This window comes from Protopterus annectens, chromosome 4.part0 (assembly GCF_019279795.1).
Source record: "Protopterus annectens isolate FY-2018-M chromosome 4.part0, PAN1.0, whole genome shotgun sequence".
In the NCBI taxonomy this organism is placed as follows: Eukaryota; Metazoa; Chordata; order Ceratodontiformes; family Protopteridae; genus Protopterus; species Protopterus annectens.
In genome coordinates this window covers 371,446,244-371,461,006 of record NC_056733.1, presented here as the reverse complement: position 1 = coordinate 371,461,006, position 14,763 = coordinate 371,446,244, and the positions used below count along the sequence as shown (strand labels likewise).

At 41.1% G+C, this 14,763-nt stretch overlaps 1 protein-coding gene across 3 annotated transcripts in view; it reads right to left on the bottom strand.

Annotated features, from left to right (window-relative positions):
- The window catches only part of TBX5 (T-box transcription factor 5), a 244,197-nt gene that overhangs the window by 166,388 nt on the left and 63,046 nt on the right, over positions 1-14,763 (bottom strand). The window lies entirely within an intron of this gene.

The window sequence follows — 14,763 nt, the reverse complement described above, 5'->3', positions numbered from 1 at the left end:
GCGTAAAAGAAAGATTAGTTCTCAAAGAAACCCTGCCCTGTGGAAAATGAGATAGGCCTGACTCACCATAAGAGCTTGTAATTCAGACAGCCTTCTTGCAGAGGTTAGAGCAATCAGTAAACCTGTTTTCTGTGTTAAGAACCGCAAGTCAGTCAGATTAGCTGGTTCAGATGAATAAGAGTTTGCTTCTCTAACACAAAATTAAAATTCCAAGGAGGGCCACCAGTTTTCTAGGAGGCCTCTTATGCAAAACTCCTTTTAATAACATTTTGATATGAGACAGCATTTAAAGAGGAAGATCTGTTGGCAGACATGCTAAAATGGCCAATAAATAAACTTTGATAGTAGAATAACAGAGGCCATAGGACAATGATTCACACAAATATTGCAAAAAAACAAAACAGTTAGCCCTAAATGGGTGCTGGTTATGTTGTTGGTACCAATTAGAAAGTTTTTTTCTATTTGCTAATATGTGATTTTCTAGTATCAAGCTTTCTTATCTCTATTAGTACCTGCTACACATCCTCAGAAAACAGGTGCCTAAAAGTAATTAAGACCCTATCTTCCAGACAGACAAGTGAGGAATATTGATGTTGGGGTATATGAAATACCCTTGGTCGTGAGTGAGTCTAGCCAGTCTGTGTGGAAGCCTGTAATAATTGCCTCTGGCCATTTCCAAAAGAAGGAAGAACCACAGCTACCTGGACCAAAAGGGAGTCACCACAATGATACTGGGGTATTCCTTCTGAATCTTCAGAAGTACCCTGGAGATTAGTGGAAAGGCATACAGAACAATTTATGTCCAAAGGAAAAACAGCTTCTATCTTCCAGGCCTTCTTGCATGGAGTCCTGAAACATAATGTTGTCAATTGATTGTTCAGAGAGGAGGCAAAAGGGTCTGCTTGAGGAATTCCTCACAGATGGATCAACTCTTGAAAAACATTCCAATGTAGTTTCTATTTATGAGGATCTGCCTTGGCTCTGCTCAGCTTGTCTGCCACACAGTTTTACTCTGACGGAATTTAGGATACCTGTAGAGTGTGATTGTGCTGTAAAGCTATATTCCAAGCTAACATGGCTAATCTGCAAAAGGGGTATGACCTGGTTCCCCCCTTGTCTGTTGAGGTACCACATGACTGTGGTATTGTCTGCGATCTCTTGAAGAGGTCCCTAAGACCAAAGATAGTTCACAGAGTTGAGTGCCTTGATCAGGGCAAGCATCTCTTGATATTTGTGTGCTTGCTTCTCTCATTGGTATAACAGTCTCCTCTGCACTTTTATCTTATAGGTTAGTAGGTTCATAGGTAGGTACTAGGCTATTGGCCCAAGAGCCTACGTAATCCAAGCCAACAAGGTTCCCTGGCTTACGCCACCCAAGAAAGTTATTTTCCTGTGCCACTGTTGAGCAGACACAGAAGTAATCCCTGGGGTGTATTTCCTATTTCCCATCCACTCATCAAGGTTTTTCTTGAAGAGTACTAATGAAGAACTTTGCTTGACAAAGATGGGTAGCCTGTTACAGAGTATGGGAAGTCTCTGGGACAGGAATCTATCCCTCCAGCATGTCCTGTTTATTGTGGTGCAAGGTTTAGGTCCCTAGAGCATGTAGCTCAGAGGGATTGGGATTTCTTTAGGTGTAGCATGTCCAACAGCTTTGTGTTTGACATAGCTTTATATGTTAGGCAGAGATCACCTTGGAGTAGGCGATATGCTATGGAGTAAAGCTGGAGTTTTTTGAGGTGGTCAGTGTAGGGCATTTGTTTGAGGCCAGTAATCCACTTTGTGAAGTACTTCTTTGGCCCTTCCAGCTGCTGCAGATATCTTGTGAGGTACATTCCAAAAGGGGTGTTGTACTCTATAATGGGTCTAATGAGTGTCGAGAAGAGGGGAACGATGACCTCTTTTTTCCTGGATGAGAACTCTTTTATGATGAGTTGTGCCATGTAGAAGGACTTCCTGAATACTGTGGTGATGTGACTATCAAAGGAGAGACTACTGTCCACCTGGGTCCCAAGGTCTTTTATCACGCATTCGGTGTTAAGTAGATTGCTGCCTATGTGGTAGTTCTTGGGTACAGAGTTTTTACCAAAGGGGATGACACTGTACTTTTTGGCACTGAGCTTAAGACCATGGCTCTGACACCAGGCATCTGTCTCAGCAAGGCCCTTCTGTAGGATGTCCACATAATTTGGGGACTTAACTATGGCTCCTAGTTTGCAGTCATCTGTGAACTTCTTTAGCCAGAGGCCTTCTGTGTTAGCTTGTACTTCAGAGAAGTAGATACCAAACAGGAGAGGTCCCAGGATGGAAGCCTGTGGTACTCCACTTGTCACTGCTTTGAGATCAGATTTGGAGTCTGCAACTTTTACAGTGTGTGTTCTGTCAGTGAGCCAGTTGGCAACCCATCTTGTGACATAGGGATTTATACCTAGTTCAGTGAGTTTAGCTATAATTCCAGAATGGGGGATGGTGTTGAAAGCCTTGGCGAGGTCAAGTTAGGCTGTGTGAACCACCTTATCCTCATCTACAGCTTTGGTGACTGCCTCAAAGAAGTCGATCAGGTTCAGGAGGCATGATCTGCCTTTCACAAACCCGAACTGGGTGGGAGCCAGAGTTTGGATGTTACCAATGTCTTTGTTTATGAGCTCCATGATGATATGTTCCATGGCCTTGCAGACAAGGCTCGTCAGGCTAATAGGTCGATAGTTCCCGGGATCAGTGGTGGCTCCCCCTTTGTGGAGTGGGATAACTGTTGCTGTGCGCCATTCAGTGGGCACAAAGCCTGATGCTGTGGCTATTATTGAACATGGTGCTTAAGTGGGGAGCCAGTTCGTTCTGAAGTTCATGTAAAACGCAGCCTGGGATGTTGTCCAGTCCCATGGATGCTGTGTTTTTGGCTTTAGAGAGTGCAGCTTTTACCTGTGTAGTTGTGATTACAGGGACTCAGCATTCTTCCTGTATAGATATGGGCCCTTTAGGGGGTGAGAGGAGGGTAAAGTTAGCACTGAACCTATCTGCCAGGATGTTGGCAATATCAGTTGGTTCTGTAATTTTCTTACCTTTGCGCTGTAACTCAGAGCAGATCTGGGTGTTGCCATTGAGATTCTTGACATAGCTATAGAATGCTTTGTGGTTGTCCTTGAAATTAGTGGCAATTTTGTTTTTGTAGCTAGCTTTGGAGGATCTTATAAGGGATCTCAGCTTCTGCATCTGTCCTAAAACTACTCCATATGGAAATTCCAAAGCATTTGTGGTAACTGACTACTTTGGAACAGAGAAAGACAAGGGAAAACCTGGATTTAAGGATATCTGTTGTCTCCACCAAAAGATTTCTCTTCTGACAATCTCCAACACTGGGATCTGAAAAGATAAAGGGTGCTGATGCCAGGACCAAACAGATTTCAGATACTGCTGTATCTTTCTTATATGAAGTCTCATAAGGGGTATCATGAGAATCGTACATGCTATAAGACCCCAAATCCTGAGGTATTCCCTCATACTGACCAAGGTCTGAGTGGAAAACCTCAGAAACAAATCTATATAGAGACCTATTTTTTTCCTGTGTAAGAAAATATTTTTGAACTAAGGTGCCTAATTGACATCCCAGGAATACAATCCTGTGTGAGGGTATAAAGAAAGACTTTTGAATGTTCTCATGGAATCCCAGGTTGCCCAAGAGATGTCTCACCCCAGAAAGAGGAGGGGGGATTCCTGAGACCTTGAAAAAGACTCTGAAAAGATAAATAAGTTATTTAAATATAGCAAAATGTGGATACCCTGTAGTCCGTAGTAAGCTATAATCAAAGCTAGAAACTTTGTGAACACTCTTATTGTTGTGGATAATCCAAAGGGTAAGGCAGAGAACTGATAATGTGATCCACACAAACAAAATCTTAAGAAACATCTGAACTCTGGATGAAAAGGGATGTGATGATAAGCATCTCTTAAGTCTAGTGTTATCAGGAAACTTGATAGGTGAAGAAAAGGTAACAGGTTGTAAAGGGATAATATTTTGAATTTGAGTGCTATCACAAACAGGTTTAAAAAAGGAAAATCTATAATTGTTCTCCAAGCATTTTCTTTCTTTGACACTAGGAACATCTTTGAATAAGACCACTTCCCCAACTGGGAAGGAGGAATTGGTTCTATCACTCCTTGGGACAGCATATGATGAAGAAAATGTGGAAACAAAAGAGTCTGATCTGCAGGATGAGGAATAACCCCCTGTATAGGTTCATATGTTCATAGGTAGGTACTAGGCTATCTGCCCAAAGGCATTTATAAGCCTAGCCAGAATGTGTTGGCTTTTGCCGCCCCCTTAGATTAGTTCCCTGTGCCTCTGTCCAGCAGAGCCACTGAAGTGATCCCCGGGGTAAACTTCCTGTTTCCCATCCACTCATCAAGGTTTCTCTTGAAGAGTGTTAGTGAGGAGCTCTGCTTAATATAGATTGGAATATTGTTCCAGAGCATGGGAAGTCTCTGGGACAGGAATCTATCCCTCCAGCACATCCTATTTATTGTTGTGGTGAGGTTTAGATCCCTAGAGCATGTGGCTCGAGGGGATGTGGTTTTCTTTAGGTGGAGCATGTCCATCAATTCTGGGTTGGACATGGCCTTGTATGTCAGGCAGAGATCACCTCTGAGTAGGCAGTATTACAGCTGGAGTTTCTTCAGTTGAGCTGCATAGGGCATCTGTTTGAGGCCAGTGATCCTCTTGGTGAGGTACTTCTGTGGTCTTTCCAGCTGTTGCAGGTGTCTTGTAAGGTACATCCCAAATGGGGCGTTGTACTCTATGATGGGTCTGACGAGTGATGTGTAGAGGGGCACAATGACTTCTTTTGATCTGGATGCAAACCCTTTTGTGATTAGGTGGGCCACATAGAAGGATTTTCTAACCACTTTGGCAATGTGATTATCAAAGGAGAGATTACTATCTACTTGGGTCCCCAGATCCCTTACTTCATCTTCCGTATTTAGGGGGCTACCACCTATGTGGTAATTTGTGGTTACTTTGTTTTTTTCCAAAGGGGATGACTACGCACTTTCTGGCATTTAACTTGAGGCCATGGTTTTGACACCATGTATCTGTCTCAGTGAAACTCTTTTGGAGGATGTCTGTGTCAGCCAGAGAGTCAGTTATAGTCCCTAATTTGCAGTTGTCTGCGAACTTGGTCAGCCATAGTCCTTCTGTGCTTGCCTGTACCTCTGAGAAGTATATGCCAAACAGGAGGGGTCCTAGGACTGAGCCCTGGGGAATGCCACTTGTAACCGGTTTAGAGTCGGTCCTAACTCCTGCAACTCTTACCATGTGGGTTCTGTCCGTGAGCCAGTTGGCAACCCATCTCTTGATGTAGGGGTTTATGCACAGGCTGGTGAGCTTGTCTATAATACCAGAATGACACAAGGGGACAGGAGTCATGGCACACTCCCTGCCAGCAGTGTGATGCTGCTCTTTTTTCCTGTATTTACTATCACAAATGTAATGGAAAATGGCTTTAACACTTTGTATACCCATTTGGTGGAATTTAGAGGAAATGAGTGCTTGGTTATATAATAATAAATGGGAACCAACATCATCTTCATGGCATGCAGTCTTCCAAAATTAGAAAGATACACCTGTTCTGTTCCCCAATGCACACCTTCACAAAGAGACTCCCATACATCTTGAGGCATAGTTCCACCATTTTGTAGACAGACCTATAAGATTTAATGCTCAGACATCACAGAGAACCACATCACAAGTGCATTGTGAAGAGTTTTAACACAGCCTGGAGGTCTTCACCCATTGCCGGATTAGGTGGAAACAGCTCACACTTGTACACATTAATCTTCAGCCTTGACTGTGTCATGGAACTGGAGAGTATAAGGAATATTCATGAGGTCCTGCATCACATTTGATGTTAACACCACACAATCCTCAGCAAACAGTAAAGACTTCACATCATCTAAAAGTATCTCCACTGTGATCAGATTTTGTTAGACCTGTCTTAAGGAACTGAATAAAACGCAAGTGATTTAGAAGAAAGTAAGAATAAGATGAGCGCACTTTTCATCTAGGGAGGGATGGGAGAAGCCCTGAACAGTAAGAACGAATGGCATTTTTGAAGAGTTATATAGGACCTGAATAGCAGGAAGTAACTAATCCAGTATAGAAAATTATTTGAGAGGGAGCCATAAGTAATTCCAGCAAACTCAGTAAAAACTGATTTTCAAAATCTAAATGTATAACACTGTAGAGATGATGTCAGGTACATAGCCTGAAATGTCAAAAAGAAGCATCTAGTATGATTTATACTGCTGAGATCATGGACAACCCCTGCCTGTCTAGGGGATTTTAAGCTGCTTATCAATTGTTTGAGCCTCTATACAATTATTATAGTACAGACTTTCACTTCAGCACCAATCAAGGTATCAGGTCTATAATTGCCAGTGACAGTCTTTTCTTTGCCAAATTTACACAGGACAGTGAAATCAAATATTTTAGAAAAATATCGGGAGGTGACCACTAAAGAAAATGTTCCCAATAAATAAATAAAACAGTAGACCTGTGGAAAAGGCATGCTCATCACTGAACCTCATACCCTCGAAATGTGATACACAGATTTTAACCACTGAACCCTGTGCTGCCTGTAGCATCATACATTTCTGTGGAGCTGGTTCCTCCAGCCTTTTTTTCATGTTTTTAGTCAAAGTTTTTCAGAAGCATAGCTGTATATGGTCACAGTTTGCCTTCCTGATGACCTGAATCTGTCATTAATTTATTGGTGATCTGCATTATTCAACAAATACTTATTTCCAAATAGCTAACCACTTCCACGTCTCCTCCAGATTTTCCCTATCTGCATATGACCTACAGCATTTATCTATATTTATTTATCAGCGTTGATCCCTTCATCCCTGTAGGTAGCCATCACTCCTGTGAAATGTGGATTCCTGTAGCTTTACTGCATTTGTGTTGCTGCCAGAATATTAAGATACTAGCTCTCCATGACTTCCATTAATCCAAGTACTTTTTGCTCATACAGTGGGTATTGGTAATCACCACTTTAAATTTAAATACAGATTTGCTCATTATTGCTTTATCCGTATGTATATTGTTTTTGCATTTTCCACTTAACCACATTTCCTAGTATTTCTCTGATTACCGGAGTTTGTGAACATAAACTTTTACATCTGTTCAAGACTACCCCATGAGAAACATATTGACAGACCACAGCTGGAAAGTAGCCTAACAACTGATAATTGATGTCAAAACCATCGCAAACACACACACACACACACACACACACACACACACACACACACACACACACACACACACACACACACACGCACACACACGCACACACACACACACACACACACACACACACACAGATATTGTGCACACACCAAGACACACACACACACACACACATACACACACACACACACACACACACACACACACACACACACACACACACACACACACACACACACACACACACACACACTCTTTGCCTCTCTCTCTCTCTCTCTGTCTCTCACCCCACACATTACTCTAAACCCACTGAATCCAACAAACAAAATTATGTGCAAAACCACTTTTAAACTATAGAGCAAGTCCCCATATCCCTTCAGAGGGACAACAACTGTAAACTCCTCCAGAGTTATAGAACAAACCTAAAGGCTATCCTTACATAAGGATAAATATTGCTGAGAGCAAAGTTGCACAAGCATCCATCTTACACAGCACCCACCTCTCATATCTTTTATATAATTCCATCAAATACAGTTAATATACACTTCATACACTTCCTTCTCACCACCAATCAAAGATTCCCACAAGCCATAGCTGTACACTTGAGCGCACACACACACACACACACACACACACACACACACACACACACACACACACACACACACACACACACACCCATACACACGTACAGATATGTGCACACACCAAGACACACGCACGCACACACACACACACACACACACACACACACACACACACACACACACACACACACACACACACACACACACACACACACACACACACATGCACACACTCTCTTTGTCTCTCTCTCTCTCTCTCTCATCCCACACATTACTCTAAACCCACTGAATCCAACAAACAAAATTATGTGCAAATACACTTTTAAACGATAGAGCAACTCCCCATATCCCTTCAGAGGGACAACAACTGCAAACTCCCCCAGACTTATAGAATAAACCTGAAGGCTATCCTTACATAAGGATAAATATTGCTGAGAGCAAAGTTGCACAAACATCCATATTACACAGCACCCACCTCTCATATCTTTTATATAATTCCATCAAATACAGTTAATATGCACTTCATACACTTCCTTCTCACCACCTATCAAAAATTATCAAAAGCATACTGCAAGCCATAGCTGTACACATGAGCACACATGCACACACACGTGCATGCACACATGCACACGCACACATGCACACACACACACACACACACACACACACACACACACACACACACACACACACACACACACACACACACACACACACACACACACACACACACACACACACACACACACGCACACACACATACATGCACACACACACTCTTTGTCTCTCTCTCTCTCTCTCTCACCCCACACATTACTCTAACCCACTGAATCCAACAAACAAAATTATCTGCAAATACATTTTTAAACTACAGAGCAACTCCCCATATCCCTTCAGAGGGACAACAACTGTAACCTCCCCCAGATGTATAGAATAAACCTGAAGGCTATCCTTACATAAGGATAAATATTGCTGAGAGCAAAGTTGCACAAACATCCATCTTACACAACACCCACCTCTCATATCTTTTATATAATTCCATCAAATACAGTTAATATACACTTCATACACTTCCTTCTCACCACCTATCAAAGATTCTCAAAAACATACTGCAAGCCATAGCTGTACACATGAGCACACGTGTACACACACACACACACACACACACACACACACACACACACACACACACACACAGACATATACTTTCTCTCTATGAAACAAAATCCACAGAACATCCCACAGTTTACCAGTGACTCAAACCTCAGTCATATTATACACATACTTCTTAGTTTCAACCAGCCACAGCAACTAACATCACCTACAAAGCACACTTTTTTGACCACTCACTCTAATCTCTAACTGCACAATACTCGCTGCTCCCTACACTAAACAAACTCACTAACAGATTCCTACCCACACACGTCACTGTAGTATACCCAGCAACTTTGTTTTTGCAGTGCCAAACACTTACTAAGAGGGGAAAAAGTCCTATCACAGCAGTATTCCATGCATGCACACACTCTCAGTGAATATAAATAAATGACAAGCATGTACATTTAATAAGTGTCAATCAGCTACTAAAGCGTAACAAATTGGTACCAGATCACAATGGTAATGATAAAATCTACTACACCCAATTTTGCTTTGCTAACAGCTATGCTATTTGTTTGCAGTGATTCTACACCACTTAGGACTTATACCATACTGCATGGTTATGTCTCCAATGATGAACTACATAAAATAAATGTAAACACAACATGAGTTATTTCTTTGATGCCTTATAGTCTGTCCATCTGTATTCCTTTAGGAAGCAAACTGAGTAAACTATGCTAATTCACTCAAACTGTCTGCACTGTTTAACAATTATGTCATCTGTATAGTTAAATAAGTATAGCGCAGCTGAATCCAGGAGAGATCCCTTGGCTTTATCTTGGTAGTACTTGTCCACAGCGGAAGACAAATACTCCTGAATATTAATTCTGTAATTTGAGGTGACAAAAACTTGAGCAACTTCTCTAAGTAGTCAGGAAAACTCATTGTCTCTACCTCTCACCATCAGCATGGACAAACAGTTCCTCTTTTAGGCCTAGCATAAGAGTTAGAAAGGGATACCTCCACTAAACGGCCCATGTATACCTCCATGATTACTCCAAGCCTAAGTGACAAAAAAGTACAGTGTCAAAGCAAATTAACTTTAGAAACTCTACTGTGGCATCCTATAAGAATGTAGAAAAACACAATTGTCATACACACAATTCCTCCTTTTCTCTTTTCACTTTTCAGCCAAAGTCTTTGTTGAAATAACAACAAACCTACATAAATAACTACAGTTGTCAGCTTACAGTGTATTATTTTATAAAAAGTAGTAAGTCAGCAAACCAAGTAGGAGTGTATTTGACCCGGAATCATCTACACGTGTCCATGGTAAAATTCTTCAAGAGTCAGTTGCACAAAGACAAAGACATCTAGGAGCATAAGGTCAGTCACTGTTTTCCAAAGAAAATCATTGGCAGTGTGCACTAGCAATGACCCCTTCTTTTGAGAGATTTCTCCCTTCTTCAAGTTGTTATAAGTTTGAGTAGTTTGGCAACTTGTTAACTTTTTCACCATTCTGTATTTCAGGTATTATTTTGCAGAATTTCAGATGTTCAGGAGTGTGCAATTTGACAATTCGTAGTAGCACTGAACAGGATTCCTCTACACGTGGCCAAGGTGAAATTCTTTGAGCATCAGTTGCTCAAATAAAAAGACACTGAGGAAAACAATATTGATCTCTGTTTTCCATAACAAATTATTGACATTGTACACTGAGAAAAAGCACAAGCAAAGATCCCCATCTTTTGGGAGATTTCTCCATTCTTTGAGTTGGTGAAACAGTTTATTTGGTACATAAAAGTTTGAGGGGCATGGACCGGGTTGCCTCCCACATCTAGAAATGTAGGGGGGCTTAGCTCCCTCCAAAAATACTTAAAGATAAATGTTTTACTCTTTTCTGTTTTGGACATTATTTCTTGGCATTTCTGATGCTCGAGGTAGTGCAGTTTGACAATTCATTATAGAATCTTTGACCATTCAGTTAAATAATCAATGTGAGATAACAATGCGCATTCACCAGAATAATCATTTACAGAAACCCAGCATGGAATACATAATTTGGATGTATGTATAAATTATAAGGTTTTAGTTTACATGTTTGATTATGTGCTCATAACAGAATTTCTTCTTGAGAAATCAAATATAAATCTATGGAGCAGGCGGAATGTTTTTTTTATCCAAGTAATTATCCTTTAACAATATTTAATAGTAGTATGTTTTTTCTTTTGTCTAGAAAAGAAAAAAGTAAAAGGGATAACTAAGGAGGACAAGACACAAAAAGACCTGATTCTAAGATCGCTGCATGTAAGTAACTGTGCAGCAGATACTTCTTCAGGTAACAACAAGCAAACATTACAGCAGCTGTGATATTCATCAGGTGATTGAAGTAATTTATTTGAGAGAAGACACTCGTACTAATCATGCTGTACAGGGCAGAAACTTCCTGGGGTCAGTCTACACTAGTGCAGTGGGAATTGCATAAAATATTTTCTCCATATTACAACAAGAAAGATGGAAGGGTTGCGTTTTATATGATGTATTAGAAACAAGAACATTCTGTACCTAACTCTGATATAACTGCTGCATAGTTTTTTTGAGCTGTAAACCCAGTTCTCAAGACATCTTGTTTATTTAATAATCCTTGTCTCTCTCGCTCTCTCTCTCTCTCACTCTTTTTCTCTGTCTATCACTATGTCACTTTCTCCTTTATAACTTAAATATATTTGTTTCAGACAATAGTTCATTCATGTCATCATTCAAACTGTACCCTTAAATGCCTGCAAAGCCGATTTCCCCTGACAGTTTACCTTCCTATGTGTTTTATTTGTGGACTGTTATCAGCCTGTGTAACATTTGCCCTGCTTCACTTCCATTTCCATATACTGCTAAATGAGTTTCTGCAGGCAGAACATCTGCAATGTCTTATCCAGGAAGAATACATTTCTGCCCTTCTGACTGATGAGGTTTTGCAAGGCTCTTCTCTATTACTTTACTCACATCATCCATCAATTCTGCACACACTGATAATCCAGACAATCAATAACATCATTATTCTGATATCTTCTTTCCCGAGCATACAACACTCAGTTCTTAATTTCTACAAAATGCATCAGCATACAAGCATTAAAGTAGTTCTTAAATAATTTCCTTCTTCTGAATAAAAAAAAGTACTCAACTGACAAAACTCCTTGAAAATTTCAGAATGCCCTATCAGTGTGACGTAAAACAGTTCTGAGATGGAAATAGTTGAAATGTTAAAACCATGCAGAGAGTTGCTCTGTCTCTCATTTGTAAAATACTTATACTCATTTATGGTGTCTTTGACGTTTATCGAAAGACATGTTACCATTTGCAGTTCAAAAAGTGTAGAAAATTCACCATATTAAAAATTCAGTTTTAAGATACTGGTATTTCAGTTTGGATGTATATCGGGTATTTACTACATGATTAAAGTAGTTCTCTACTGTATTTTCTCTGGTAAGGATAACTTAACACAACAGACTCAATTTCTGTAATGTTTAATTAATTGTACAGTCTTGACTTGAATTTTCAGTCAATAACCCTCACTGTCACAGAGGTACCTATCACCACTCCATGCCATTGTCCTCCCTCCACTCCTATGCAAAATCATATAAAATATGCACCTACAAGTTTCTGTTAGCACACAAGTGGGTTCACAGAATATGAAATTTGTTGTACCAAAAAGGTACTGTTATCTCTCATGCCAGCACTTTCCATTCACCATCTCAGCCAAATATGATCTGAATAACTTCCAATAAGAATTCAAAATAAAAAATGCATTTATTTCCGAGACAGTTTTTGTCTTTAATTATTTGTTAAATGTTATTGACTAGGTAGATCTAGCTGGGCATATGGCATTTTTTCAAGGATGGCCGAGGTTGGTATTTATAATGATTATAGGAAATTGGTTAAGAATACTAGGAAAACTCCATTGTTGTTTTTGGTGAGTGGAGCTTGTACAGGTGCTTACATAGATAAAGGCAGAGAGGTCCGCTGTGATAAACTGCACATGGTTTACAATAATCCAGATTTAAACAGAGTGAAGCAGTCTGGTATCACAGGAAATGATAAACAGTATTTGTCTATGTGACTTTTTTATTTTATTTTATTTTTTCATAGGTCCATAGGTTCATACTAGGCTATCTGCCCTAGGGCATTTATAAGCCTAGCCAGAGTGTGTTTGGCTTTCGCCCCCCTTTTTAAATTAATTTTTCTATGCCTTTTTTTGAGGTTAGTATACTGTGCCTCTATCTAACAGTGACACAGAAGTGATAGCCGGGGTAAACCTATGATCTCCCATCCACTCATCAAGATTCCTCTTGAAGAGAGTCAATGTGGGACTTTGCCTAACCTGGACTGGGATTTTATTCCAGAGTGAAGGGAGCCTCTGGGTTATGAATCTGTCCCTCCAGCATGTCCTATTTATTTCAGTGCTGAGGTTCAAGTCACTCGAGTGCGTAGCTCGATGGGATTTGGATTTTCTGAGGTGCAGCATGTCCATTAATTCCGGGTTGGACATGGCTTTATACGTCAGGCACAGATCGCCTCTGAGCAGGCGGTGTGCCACTGAGTAGAGCTGGAGTTTCTTTAACCGGGCAGCATATGGCATCTGTTTGGGCCCTTTGATCCTCTTGGTGAGGTACTTTTGGGGTCTTGCCAGTTGCTGCAGGTGTCTGGTAAGGTACATCCCAAAAGGGGCATTGTACTCAATTATGGGCCTGATGAGGGATGAGTAAAGAGGCACAATGACCTCCCCTGATCTAGATGTGAATCCCTTCATGATTAGGTGGGCTATATAAAATGTTTTTCTAACCACTTTGGCCACGTGGTTGTCAAATGAGAGATTGCTATCAACTTGGGTCCCCAGGTCCCTAATGACTTCTTCTGTACTTAATGGATTACCACCTATGTGGTAATTTGTGAACACTTTGTTTTTTCCAAAGGGGATGACTATACACCTTTTGGCGTTTAGCTTGAGGCCATGGCTCTGGCACCAGTTGTCTTTTTCTATGAGGCCCTTTTGGAGGATGCTTGTGTTGGCTGGAGAGTTGATTATGGCGCCCAGTTTGCAGTTATCTGTGAACTTGGTCAGCCACAGTCCTTCCGTGTTGGCCTGTACCGCTGAGAAGTATATACCGAACAAGAGAGGTCCCAGGACTGAGCCTTGTGGGATGCCACTTGTAACTGGTTTGGAGTCTGACATGGCTCCAGCAATTCTAACCATGTGGGTTCTGTCCTTGAGCCAGTTTGCAACCCATCTAGTGACATAGGGGTTTATATTTAAGCTGGTGAGCTTATCTATAATGCCCGAGTGGGGTATTGTATCGAAGGCTTTTGCGAGGTCCAGGTAGGCTGTGTGGACCACCTTCCCCTCGTCAATGGCCTTGGTGACTGCTTCAAAGAAATCGACCAGGTTTAAGAGGCAGGATCTGCCCTTAACAAAGCCAAACTGGGTAGGATCCAGTGTCTGTAGGTCCCCAATATCTTTATTTATGAGGTCCATGATGATCCTTTCCATAGCTTTGCAGACCAAGCTAGTCAGGCTTATGGGGCGATAGTTTTCAGGATCCATTGAGGCACCACCTTTGTGGAGAGGGACCACTGTTGCTGTACGACACTCTTTGGGTACATATCCTGTAGTAAGGCTAAGATTGAACAGTAGTTTTATGTTTGGGTTTAGCTCTTCTTGGAGTTCATGTAGGACGCAGCCCGGGACACCATCTGGTCCCATTGATGCTGTGTTTTTTACTTTGGAGAGGGTGGCTCTTATCTGAGCATCTGAGATGTCAGGGGGGTAGCACTCTGTTGGGATGG